At 38.0% G+C, this 12,585-nt stretch overlaps 1 long non-coding RNA gene across 2 annotated transcripts in view; it reads right to left on the reverse strand.

Moving 5' to 3' along the window:
• The window catches only part of LOC106032924 (uncharacterized), a 62,184-nt gene that overhangs the window by 47,298 nt on the left and 2,301 nt on the right, over nucleotides 1-12,585 (reverse strand). The gene's annotated exons all lie outside the window — the stretch shown is intronic.

Below are 12,585 nucleotides of genomic sequence, written 5' to 3' on the forward strand. Positions count from 1 at the left end.
ATGACTGAAGTGAAATGCCCATCAGTCAGGGAGCTGAGGTGGACTAATGATTCCCTGTGCTGCCTATTAGAACTACATGACAACTCAATCCTGTTTGTTTAAAAAAAATAAAAATAAAAGGAAAGAAAGAAAGAAAAAAAAAGGAAAGAAAAAAGTGACCTTGTTGCTTTGTTTGAGGCTGAATTAAATTGACAACAGCAGCTAATCTTTACCTAGGGCGATTAACAGAATTAAAGTACAACAACAAAGGCACACAAGGTTTTATGGCTTATATTCTTATTTTGATCATGTTTGCAATCTACTTGGGGCCTTACAATCAAGTACATCAATATAAATATATATTAAATATACATTCCAAGCCAAGCTATATTTGAATGGACCTGAATTAATTTCTTTGTAACAGGAGTTACAAATTGTGAATAAATGTGCAGAGACAAAGTATAGTCTAAATACAGCAATAATCAGCTAGTGGTTTAATAACAACAACAATAAAAGTGAATTTGATGTTAGAAGGAAAATAAACGATTCTGTATTTGCCAGTCTACACATATGGGTCCTACTCCAGATAAGTAAAGAATATTCGATACAAACATTACTTCAAAGATGCTTTAGATCTGTAACTTCTAGTGTAACCATACAGTATCACGGTATGTCCCTAGTATACATGGGCACATTATGTACCTTATTTTATAGCTATCATGAAAATGTTTAACAAATACTCAATATAAAAAAAAGCTGTGTAAGCATGTAGGTATAGATTCGTTCACCAGAGGCCATTCTAAAGTGATGAGGATGATGAAAGTCTTCACGTCCACACCTTTTTTCTCTGCAATTTATCAGTTTACATTACTGACCTACTCAATCAAGAGGAAGACAGAAGTTACAAGGAGGAAAGAAGAATCACAGGCAGAATGCTTTGTGTGTATTAATGAGAAAATCTGATCTGCTAGTAGAACTGAGAGATTATTTTTACCACTCGTGCACACATTGCTTTAAAGATGTACTTTAACTGACAAAAATGGCAATAGATTTGAATTGAACCTAACCAGTTAGACTTCTGAGACACACACTGCAATGCTGAGCTTGAGCTGTGGATTGCACTGAGGAAAAGGAAGAATACACAGCTGCCCAAATTCCTTTCACTGAAGATTCAAAGCCCAGCAAAGCTGGAGCTAATTGACATTGGTGGACTTTGAAACAAGTTCTCATACCAATAGCACTTTTTCTCTTTTTTCTTCGGATGATGTGAATGAGAACAGACTAGGGTTCAAACCAACAGAAAATCTACCATACAGATATAATACAAAGCCTTTACAAAAGCTGCTGCAGAGTAACAAGCACTATGAGGACAAAAGGGATTTATGTTTACCAAGAAATAAGTCATTGGGAGGACTAAATAGCTCAAGGGACTGGTACTGAGTCTGAAAGCTTTTCACCTCTTAGTATCAAACTCAGATCTAGCCCCAAGCTGTAGCTATTGAAGGTCATTATCATCTAGTGGCTGTTCAATATTGTGAAAACAGCCCACTTCTCACTGGACAGGGAGTCACATTTCAAAGACAGCAGCATTTCTGAGGTTCATTAGAACCCATAATTTTGGTTTCAGCATAGAGCACTTTATCAGCTGCTGAGCGTCATGCCCTCCAGAGGTTAACAGATCAGACAGGGAAAGTTTGCAGCGCTGCCATAATGCTGGCCAGGCTGTATATGACAGAGGATGTTTGTTTCTACGTCTTAAATCTATCAGACTCTGAACTGTAACTGGACAAGCTAAAAAACACAGAATTCATTTAAATACCTCAGTGCTTGATTCAGGCTTTATTCAACAGGCAGTAAAAAATTTAAACAGCTGGTTACTCCCACAATCCCAAATAGGAAAGGATAACATTTTAACAGTGGATTCCTAATCACATTTGCCTTGAGAGCAAACATAATGTAAATGTAGTAATGACATACAGTCATAAGTGCAGCGTTTATTTTAATTCTTCAACATTTGGTTTTATGATGTGTGTTTCTCTTCACCAATTGACAGTTGTATTCTTATCTTGATTAGTTTATGTTGCACAAAAGGTTCACATCAGTGCTCGTTACTTTGCATAATTGGGTAGAGCACATATACATCAGTAAACCTGTGCAATTTGCTTTCAGGCAAACTGAAAACTTATCATTTGAGTACAAATTTACCATTTTAGCGTGAAATTTGCATTGATATAATCATACGTTATTATTTTGATATATTTTACTTAAATGTTTTTAATAAAAGATTCTCTAGATAGAATCATAGGCAAATATACTGCCCATGGTGTTCCAAGACGCTCTGCTGGAGTTCAATAAAGTACAGCTAACACTATTCTCTACATCCACAGTGGCAGTCTGTGTTATAGGTACTAGATCTGTACAACCCAATAGCAAGAATTTAAAAGTATTAAGGTCTTTCACTGGGAAATTATTTAATTGTTGGTTGTTAATCAACCTGACCATGTTTCACTAATCTTGAATTACTTTATAATCTGACAGTACATGCACGCATGAGAAAGAACACTGGGAAAAGACAGGTTTTTATATATTAATTCTGAAACACAACTAAGAGCTCTCATTTTATATGATGATTGAAACTCCACTTCAAGTTAGCCAAAAAATGAGGTATAATGATTTATTTCTACAGTAAGAAATTCTACTCTATTCTATTCTTCTATTTCTAAGGGGCTTGGGGATGACCTGCTGGAGAGGAGCTCTGAGGAGAAGGACCTGGTGGACGACACGTTGACCATGAGCCAGCAGCGTGCCCTTGTGGCCAAGAGGGCCAATGGGATCCTGGCGTGCATTAAAAGGAGCGTGGCCAGCAGGTCAAGGGAGGTGATCCTCCCCCTCTACTCTGCCCTCGTGAGGCCTCACCGGGAGTACTGTGCCCAGTTCTGGGCTCCCCAGTACAAAAAAGACAGGGATCTCCTGGAAAGAGTCCAGCGGAGGGCCACAAAGACGATATGGGGCCTGGAGCATCTTCCCTGTGACGAAAGGCTGAGAGACCTGGGTCTGTTCAGCCTGGAGAAAAGAAGACTGAGAGGATCTCATCAATGTGTATAAATACCTGAGGTGTGGGAGACAGAGGGATTTGGCCAACCTCTTTTCAGTGGTTTGTGGGGATAGGACAAGGGGTAATGGCCACAAGACAGAGCACAGGAAGTTCTGCACCAACATGCGAAAGAACTTCTTCACAGTGAGGGTGACGGAGCACTGGAACAGGCTGCCCAGGGAGGTTGTGGAGTCTCCTTCTCTGGAGATATTCAAGGCCCATCTGGACACCTACCTGGGCAGCCTGCTCTAAGGAACGTGCTTTGGCAGGGGGGTTGGACCCGATGATCTTTCAAGGTCCCTTTCAACCCCTTCAATTCTGTGATTCTGTGATTAAACGCAAATTAAAGCTGACGAGACAGCACACCATTCTAAAGGAAAAGAAAAAAGCAAACAAATTCCAATAACTTTAAAAAAAAAAAAGCTACTTTTCTTAAAATTAAGTAGCGTATTTTTCATTAATCATTAGCTCTGAGAAGACAGAAACTTGCATTTGTGATATCACACAGATCATAGAAGACAGTATGAGGTATTCCTTTCAGGTTTGTAATAGGCATAGATAACATTAAAATTGAGTCATTTCCTGACTGCTAGGCAGGAATTCCTCTGGGTAGTTCATAATTATCAGTGATGACAATTACTGTCTCTATCAAGTGACAATATTTTAATTTTCATTTGAATGGTGCCCTCACCAATGAGAAGGATTAGTGTGAAAAGAAACATAAGTTTGCTGACACATATGTAAATAAAAGTTAAATTCTCACTACACTAAATCTTAGATCAAAAACTAAAATACAAAGGAAGATTTGAATAATGCATATTGGAGAAAAATATTTTCAACAATGAGTCTTTTGGCATGACACTTTATGTATGTCTACTTATAGTTCTTGTTCAAATAGTGCTGCTATTTTAAGACATTTTGTTTGGCTGGTTGTTTGTTTGTTTGTTTGTTTCCCTGTAGTTCATAATTCCTCCAAAGCCACAAATGGTATTTCATCGTCTCATCAAAAACAAAGGTTATGGAGACAAACTCATATTTCTGTTTCCTAGATCTTGTTCAATCTAAGGCACAATCTAGACTTGTATTCCAGATCATTTTGTACCTTGAAGCGACTGAACAAGCCCTCAGAACACTAATTTTTTTAGAAGTTTTTTTGCAAAAAGAGAAAACTAAAAAGAAAAATAACCTCATATTATTAGCATAAAAATCTGCTTGTGTCGAGATAAAGCTAGGACCAAGCATCTGTTACCTGCAGCCAACCAAAGTGATCCTGAAGCATTGCCATAGATTCAGGAGCATTCAGGAACTGACATTAAATGATGTGCAGGACTACCAAGAGATACAAAGATGGCTAAACAGAAAACTAAGAATAAAGGCCCTAACTTATCAGTGGTTATATGGAATACACGCCTGCTTACCTTGTATTGCCAGTTCAGGCTCTGTTAGGTGTAATCACTAAGCATATCCCCAGGACAGATTTCTCCTGTGAGCAAGGCCCGAGTCCCTCAAGAATACCATTTGAACGTTTTGGTCCCATAAATGAAATTTCAGAAGCCTCACAAATAATTTATGTTCTTGCAAGTTCCGTGAAATTTGTGACTCAAAAAGAACCAAAGGTGTGACTGAGAGAAAGGCTGTTTTTAAAATTAAAGGTGTCCTTTAGAACTATACCTTTGCTTAAACTTCTTTTAAGTTCCACAGGAAGATGTCAAGAGCTTTATCTACTTATTTTTTTGAAGTTATCTTTCTGCCTCCAATCAGAGCTCTCTGCTACTGCAGCGTAGTAGCAGAATAGTCTGTCAAATTCCTGGCTGTAACCACATAGAGTTAATGTGAAAAATAAAAAAGAAAGGGATAGCACACAAATCTCCAATGATTAACGTGCATCTTCATGCTTCATATCTTCTGACTTTGCTTCAGTAAATTTTGCATCAGCTACTGAAATGGTTTGGGGAGATGTGTGGTGCTACCTCATAGATGAATTCAGGTTCTGTTTTCATGACCACTAATTGTAGTTTTAAGACCACTATTACCGTTCAGTTACTGCTCACACAAGAGTAAGAAAAGATGTACTTCAATAATTAACTTCTGTTACAATAATGTTATAAGCTACACAGCCTGACTATTATACAAAGTGGGATTTGGTCAGCTTCAGAAGAACAATGTTGAAATTCCATGTGGTACCAAGCTTCTTCCTGAAAGCTTTAAAGTATGGCTAATGCTGCTAAGAACTTTCAACAGGATCAAACATTAAAAAAGAGGGGAAAAAAGTGTACAGAAGCAATTATTTGGTTAATGATGTTTCACAGAAAACCTGTAGTTCCCGTGAGTTTTGTATAACTGAAACTCCTTCAAAGGAATTTACCCAAGACTCTAGTTTCATGACTTCCTTGGAACACAACCTCAAATACAAGGATAATGTCTTCTGTGGAAACAGAATAAAAGCTACATTATACGTGGACAGTAAGTGAAGAGATTGCTGAAAATGAAGATTAACCTATGAGCTTATGAAAAGTGATGACAAGAGGAACACTTGACACTTACAGTCTTCTATGGTAGGCACTGAAGAAAGAATTTTTTTTTTTAAATGGAGACTCAAATTTCTGTGACTCTTCAACAGTCAAAAAAAAGTAGAGTAATTACAGACTAGTACTTGCAGAAGTTTATTGTATCTGTTACATGTATATGCTGGGGGTATATCTTTTATATTAAAAAGAACTAAAAAGGAAGTCGTTAAGGTCATAAGACATTTCTGAATATGTCGGTTCAAGATGCTGTCACACAAATTTTTCTCTGTATAATAAATCCTTGTATGTTCCCATAGGACATGATGTAACAGACAATAGCATTCATGTCCATGAAATCATGTAACCCAATGGGAATCATAACAGATAACTTGTTAAGCATTGTCAAGGTTTTGAATGACTGTAATTAAGTAACCTACTTCTCCCCTTGTTCCGCCATGACAGCTGAGGTCAGCTGCAACACTTGAGTCGCTAAATATAAATGTCAGGGGATGTTGACAGGAAATTCTCAGCAAAGGCTCTTCAACTCTGGAACTCGCTTCTCTTATTATAGCTTTGAAAGAGCCCAGGTCAGTTGACAATCAAGAAGTAAGGCAAGGACTATTTCATAATACTTCCTAACAGAACCATAAAGACGCCTTTTATAACATGCTACTGCAGCTGATTAGTTACTTAAGCACGCTAAATTCTGAATTAAATAACAAACCATATTCTGATTTCCCTGTATTTTAAACTTAACATACATAACAAGAAATTGGGTCTCTCTTTTTTCTTAATCCATTAAAAATTACTGAGAGAAGTTGTATATTACAGAGTTGAATGGAAGGGTGACTGAAAACACAACAGACATGCGATGTTTATATCTGTAATGAGAAAAGCAGAGAAAATGTACAGTAATGAGGGGTAATTTGGAGAATAATCAAAGTAATATTGTAATGACTATAACCAGCATATCATGCCTGAAGGGAAATATCCTGAAGGGATATCTTGCCTAAAGGGATATGGTCTATACCACAAAAGCTTGGAGCCATTGAAACCCCCAGAGAAAGATGATAATGGCTGTACATAAAGTATAATTTATTTACAATTTGAGGAAGGCTTCCATCAAGTCCCTAATGACAGGCTTACAAGTTACATTAAAAGCTGTGCTGATTCGGATAAAGGCATGAAGTCAATAAAATAAGGAAAAAAGATCTGCAATACAAGGAGAAAATGGATGCTGCTTACTAGTAAAGAAAAAATAGAAATCTGGATAGCAACACAGTCTTTTTAAAAATTTGTGTATTAAAAGAATTCTCACAGCTCTGTTACTGACAGGGGAGAAAATAGCTATGTAAATAAGGCCACTTAAAGAAAGCGAAAACAATCCTTTTTCCTCATACATGATCTCATGGCAGCAGACAGATTGTACTAACTACTTATCAGCAAGCATGATCTGATGTGGATCTAACAGCTCCATTATCTTGGAACTATTGAGACCATTACAGAGATCCATCTATATATTTCTCCCAACATTTTATTCTTACTCATTCTTTGCTAGTGTTTTAACTGTTATTTGTGGGAAAGGGAAAGTGAAGGAATAAAAGTCTTTCGGCTATTCTCACACTTTCTGAACAAATGAGACAGCTGTCAGGATATACACGGGTAAGGATAACAATGGAGAAATTAAAAGATTACTGAAAAAGCATACTACATGGAATAAACAACAACAGGAAAGCGAAACCTACTGAGTCAAATTTATTTTGTGTAAGAAAAGTTTTTTGTCCTTCAGTAATGTAAATCATAACATACTCTATTGAAACCAATCTGGTTGTACTGGTGCAAAATTAGTGAATTAATAAAGAACACCGTGTAAACCAGACTTGTAAAAAGGTGCTGCAATACTGAAAGAGAAAAAAATGCTATCTTCTCAAAGAAAACTGGTAGAGATCTTACTAACTTGTGCTTACATTCTGTCAAATTACTGCATCAATTCAGACCTTCAAATCTTACCAGTCTTTCCTATCCTACAATCAATTCTGCATTACGCTCAAAACTCATTCTGAATAAGTAAATAAGCATCGATATTTTAAAACCTTGCCCTACTCTGCTCTTAGAGGGATCTTAAGTCTATGTCATTAAAAAAAAAAGTAATCTTTGTTTAAAGATCATAGGATGTTAACCAAGGTTGCTGGGAAGGAGAGAGTAAAAAAGGGACAAAACTTCAAATATGGTGCAAGTGTCTTGTCTTCAGTCTAAAATGATTTTACAGTTGCATGGAGAGTAATGCCAAAGTACCACCACTACAGCTACAGCCAATTCGTTTAACCTCATGGAATATTTAAGATGTAAATTCTAATAGCTGGATTGCTGTGATGTGTTTTATAGATCACACCTACAAAAGGGGAACTCCTTAGGGAAGAAATGCATTTTTTTTACAGTCATAGGTTGTATCACAGTTTTTTGATTTATGGAATTAAATAGTTTAATGAATTAATTAGAAGAAAACCATCAAGACTTCCCTGCAGGTGTCACATGTTGTGTGTCCGGTCCCGCCCCCCCCAACTTTTCATAACAATCAGCTGAGACAAATGTCTTCACCTGCCTCCTGTAAACAATAGTCCTTGAGCAGAGCCTGGGACTGAAACCTTACACCTTCTCCCACTTGCAACCACAGAGTCTCAGAGCTGAAGGATCATGTTCTCCCATGAGTCCACCCATGAATCTCTAATTATTTTATGCAACATATATGTCATCACAGCCAGAAGAGCACACACGCTAGAAAATCCTATGCAGGACTAAATACTTAGTCCTAGGGGGCTCTGGCAAAGAACCAGTGAGCTCTGCAGAGGTGGGAAGAATGGGTTTGAAACTCTATCTCCATATTCCTTATGGAGAAATGTATCTCCACATAAGTCAGGTACTCCCCTCTCCTGAACTTCCTATAGCATTTTTACCCCCCACTGAGAATAGTATAGGCTGTAGGTGCTGTTTTGAGATTCCTAACCCTGCCCACGTGTTGAATATATAATTTGGAGATCTCACTGAACTCTGTCAGTACCTGCCTAGGAAGGAAGGACCTTAATAAGTATCTGTGTTACACAGCCTATACCTATTTCTGATTTTTAGTCTAGTCTCTCAAATATATATGCAAGACCTGAAAACTAAAAAAAAAAAAGTATTTAAATGCGTACATTTAGATGTATTTTTTTTTCCTTTGAGGAGTCAGTAAATTGTATCACAGATTTCTAGGTTGGAAGAGACCTCAAGATCATCGAGTCCAACCTCCGACCTAACACTAAGTACTCCACTAAACCATATCGCTAAGCTCTACATCTAAACGTCTTTTAAAGACCTCCAGGGATGGTGACTCCACCACCTCCCTGGGCAGCCCGTTCCAATGCTTAATAACCCTTTCGGTAAAGAAGTACTTCCTAACATCCAACCTAAACCTCCCCTGTCGCAACTTTCGCCCATTCCCCCTCGTCCTGTCACCAGGCACGTAGGAGAACAGACCAACCCCCACCTCTTTACAGCCTCCTTTAAGGTAACTGTAGAGAGCGATAACGTCGCCCCTGAGCCTCCTCTTCTCCAGACTGAACAAGCCCAGCTCCCTCAGCCGCTCCTCGTAAGACTTGTTCTCCAGACCCCTCACCAGCTTGGTCGCCCTTCTCTGGACTCGCTCGAGCACGTCCATGTCCTTCCTGTAGCGAGGGGCCCAAAACTGAACACAGTACTCGAGGTGCGGCCTCACCAGAGCCCAGTACAGGGGCACAATCACTTCCCTAGACCTGCTGGCCACACTGCTTCTTATACAGGCCAGGATGCTGTTGGCCTTCTTGGCCACCTGGGCACACTGCTGGCTCATATTCAGCCGACTATCAACCAATACTCCCAGGTCCTTCTCGGCCAGGCAGCTTTCCAGCCACTCATCTCCCAGCCTGTAGCTCTGCTTGGGGTTGTTGCGCCCCAGGTGCAGGACCCGGCACTTGGCCTTGTTGAACTTCATGCAGTTGACCTCAGCCCATCGCTCCAGCCTATCCAGATCCTCCTGCAGAGCCTTCCTGCCCTCGAGCAGATCGACACACGCACTTAGCTTGGTGTCATCTGCCAACTTACTGAGGGTGCACTGGACGCCCTCATCCAGATCATCGATAAAGATATTAAAGAGGACCGGCCCCAGTACCGAGCCCTGGGGGACACCACTAGTGACCGGCCTCCAACTGGATTTGACTCCATTCACCACAAATCTCTGGGCCCGGCTATCCAGCCAGTTTCTAACCCAGCGAAGCGTACGCCAGTCCAAGCCAAGGACTTTGTAGGTAGAGAAATATCAAAGAAATAGGATGGGCTAAAGAATAGAAAATTGCGTGTGTGGCAGGCACTTTAGCGATTAGTCTCTATGAGCAAAGTGTCATCGAGATATTACTTTTTCCAATAAGCAATTAGTAAGGAGCAGAAGCATTAAATGTGTGTTATAAGCAGGACTGAAACTTTCAATGGAAAAAGCAGTAACACAAGGCGGAGGAGTTGGTTCATGGATAAATAAGCAAACTGAAAAAAAATGCACCCTGATTCTAAAATTCAGAAAATGAAGAGAGAGGCAGGAAGGAGATTGGATTTCAGAGGAAAGAGATGTACATGAAATATTGACTTCTCATGACAGTAGTAAAAGGCATAACAGAAACAGATAGTCCAGCAGATCTGTGAGGATTCGTAAGGAGTTCTTCACTCATGTGAATGCACTTTTGCGGAGCAGTAAGGCAGCAGGAAACAAGAGACACATTTATTTGAAACTGTAAAAAGTGAGAATAAGAAATACAGTAATCTTGAACATCCATCAGAGCATAACTGTGGTTTTCCATTTAGTGGTGGAGTACAACTTTCCAAGGGCTGCTGGAAGGATCACCATTTCACAAGGACAGCTCTGATGAAAAGCAATGGTCCTAGTGTCCTAGTAAGAAGCTTTAGTATCTTTTTTTCCCCTTCTTGCCTTCCTCCCTTGCTCTGCCATGCTGCCAGTTATAAAAGCTTGGTCTAATCCCCAGAGTTTATAAAGAAAGTGCATTAGACATAAGGAAGGCAAGGCAGACATTGGTTTTGGCAGTTTGTGTGAACTGATGAAAAGTAGCAGCAACAAACTCCCTTGATGGACCAAGAGAAATGCATTCCCCTTTCAAATTGCTACACAGACAGTACAAGAACAACCAACATGAGTTACAAGTTCAATATGTCTGTCTGTAAAAATATAAATTAACATATAAGTGGGTAATATAGTTCCACTAGGAAAAAAAAGTATATTTTTTCACTTTTGGTTTACATCAAGTCTCTACATGTCCCTACAATCCCCCCACCCCCAACAATTAGCTTTTAAAAACATGAGTCTAATCAAATGAAAATGTAATCTTTTTTTTTTCTAGCTATACAATGAAACTGTACTCAAATTGGGATGCAGTGAATTCAGATATTTTTGATTCTGACTTTCATATTCTTCTAGAATGGAACTCTCATAATGAAAGGAACAAGTAATTAAAACAATGCTGTTCAGCATTAGACCATCCACATTACTAATGTCAAATTATACAAAGCAAAAATTCTCAGTCTAGATTAGCAACATTTTGTTTTCACAAGGTATAAGAGGAAAGGTCACACAAAAAATATGGTGCAAGTAAGCACACTGAGTTACCTCTGAAAAAAACAAAACCCAACTAGTTTTAGTAAAATATTGCTCCAAGCCCCCACAAATAAACATTTACTTGAAAATTTCCCATCCTTCTAGCAGCACAGCCTCCACTTACAACACTGTATTAAAAGCCTCTATTTTCTCATGAATCTAAGCCATGATGCATCTAAAATCTAATAAGATCTACAATAGAGTTTTTGTTAGATTCATTACAGCTTGATGTCAAGTGATGAAATCCACTTAATTCTTTTCTACCGGTAACTTTGTGTGCATTCCCTCTGCCAAGCTACGCTATATACTAGAGTTAGTGGATCTGTAGTACATTCACGAGTCTTTAGTAAGTCATTACAGATACTAGAAACAAAGAACTCATTAGAAGAAAGGCAAAATTGTATATATATGTAGTATATAATAGAAAATAAAATCTAATATTATTATATAGTATATTTATAAATATATTCTATATATTATGTTTTTAAAAAAATAAAATATGAATTATAAGTTTATATATGCATATATATTTTAAATCCTTCTCACTAAGAGGAGTTTGAACCAAAAGAAATTAGCCCGTTCTTGAATGATAGTAATGAAACAGTACTGACAATGATGCTATTTAGTTACAAAATAAGTGTTTCACTGAGCTATGAAAACAGCCTAGTAACACATAATTTTAAAAATTATATATACAAATTAGTCCTACACCACTCCTCTATGCATAAGAAAGTTTCTTGAATTTGAGCCTTAGTACCTGTATTATCATACCATGTATATATATATTTTTTTCTTTTCCTGGATCCTTCATCACAACATTATAGAGTTTACGTTGTAATGCAGGACTGTAATATGTTTCGTTTGTGAAATAACCATGCTGATAGACACTGATCATGGACTGTACAAACATATACAGCAGTGCCTACCCTGAAGTCCTCATATATCTTTAAAGCAAAAATACAAAATATACAAAAAATACAAAAATACAAAAAACAAAAATACAGTGAGACACATACTTGCTTCATCAGTTCTATTTGAATAGAAGCATGGACACTCATTGGCTTTATAAATCCCTAAGAAAGAATTCTTAGTGTGTAAGCAGTTGCTTATTAATTTGCTTGAATGTTTTAAAATGCCTACAGAATTGACTACCTTTGATCTTAAGTCAGTCTTAAATCTATTCTACTATGACAATACTCAGCTTTTCCTGAAGAGTGACTCAGAGACTGATCACAGAAATGTTAGTTGGAAAAGATCTCTGGAGGTTATCCAGACCAGCCTCACATTCAGTGGCATCTCTAATGCTTTTCATCTGTTGGAAATCTGTCGAAAAT

Source organism: Anser cygnoides, chromosome 7 (assembly GCF_040182565.1).
Source record: "Anser cygnoides isolate HZ-2024a breed goose chromosome 7, Taihu_goose_T2T_genome, whole genome shotgun sequence".
Taxonomy (NCBI): Eukaryota; Metazoa; Chordata; class Aves; order Anseriformes; family Anatidae; genus Anser; species Anser cygnoides.